This window comes from Euprymna scolopes, chromosome 42 (genome assembly GCF_053919585.1).
Source record: "Euprymna scolopes isolate OS-2025 chromosome 42, ASM5391958v1, whole genome shotgun sequence".
NCBI classification, from domain to species: domain Eukaryota; kingdom Metazoa; phylum Mollusca; class Cephalopoda; order Sepiida; family Sepiolidae; genus Euprymna; species Euprymna scolopes.
Window position 1 is genome coordinate 8,725,946 of NC_136523.1, and position 1,108 is coordinate 8,727,053.

At 39.8% G+C, this 1,108-nt stretch overlaps 1 pseudogene; it reads right to left on the reverse strand.

Moving 5' to 3' along the window:
* Positions 1-296: 296 nt before the first annotated feature.
* On the reverse strand, positions 297-433 carry LOC145267292 (U2 spliceosomal RNA; annotated as a pseudogene).
* Positions 434-1,108: the final 675 nt, after the last annotated feature.

The following is a 1,108-nucleotide window of genomic DNA, read 5'->3' on the forward strand; positions in this document are numbered from 1 at the left end:
ATACCCACATTAAACAAGGCCGATAGCCATTAGTCGCGTGCTCTCGTGTAATGAATGAATGCATGAATAAAGGATGAGATCAAATTCTTAAAGATAAACAAAAATGGCCGCAAAATGGGCTGAAATGACTTAAATAAATAAAACGTAAATGACTTAGAATGACTGTAATGAACTTAAGGGTGAATTGAATGACCTTAAGAATGACTTGAATGCTTAAAAAATAACTGGAATCCTTCAAAAACAGCTTGAATGATCTGGAGAATGACTTGAATGGCTTTGAGACTGATCGGTTGTAAAGAGAGTGATCAGTTTACATAAAATTAATACAGAAAAGTGATCCCCCACTTTATATCACAAAGTTACAAACATAAGTACAGCATGTAGTAAGAACAGATACTACACTTTGATCTTGGCCAAAAGGTCAAGAAGCGCTGTATTTATTTGCTCCCCCACCGAACAAATTAGGCACAAGGGCGATTTTTAATGTGAGGAGTGAAGGGGAAATGGGGACCAACTCCCCGGGGAGTAGGGGAGCTGGATGGTGAAAATTGGTATGAAGGGTTGTCCCTACATTGACCAAGGTCTTATATGTGGGATTACCCCCACATATGGTCTTTGCTTGCAGTACCTGCCGGAACAGATACTACACTTTGAAATATTAAATTCTTTATTCATGTTAAAATACATTGAAAATCAACAATGAACAAAAACCTTAGGCAAACTGAGGGATTTCTCCTAATTTTTAAAAGATTTTTTACTTTGATCAAGGCCAAAGGGCCAAGAAAAGCTATATTTCTTTGCTCCCCCACCGAGCAAATTAGGCACAAGGCCAATTTTTAATGTGAGGCTATTTATTTGCTCCCCCAACCGAGCAAATTAGGCACAAGGCCGATTTTTAATGAGGAGTGAAAGGGGAAATGGGGACCAACTCCCCGGGGAGTAGGGGAGCTGGATAGTGACAATTGGTATGAAGGGTTGCCCCTACATTGACCAAGGTCTTATATGTGGGTTTGATATTTATTTGCTCTCTCACCTATTACCCCCACATATGGTCTTTGCTTGCAGTATCTGCCGGAACAGATACAGCACTTTGATCTTGACCAAAAGG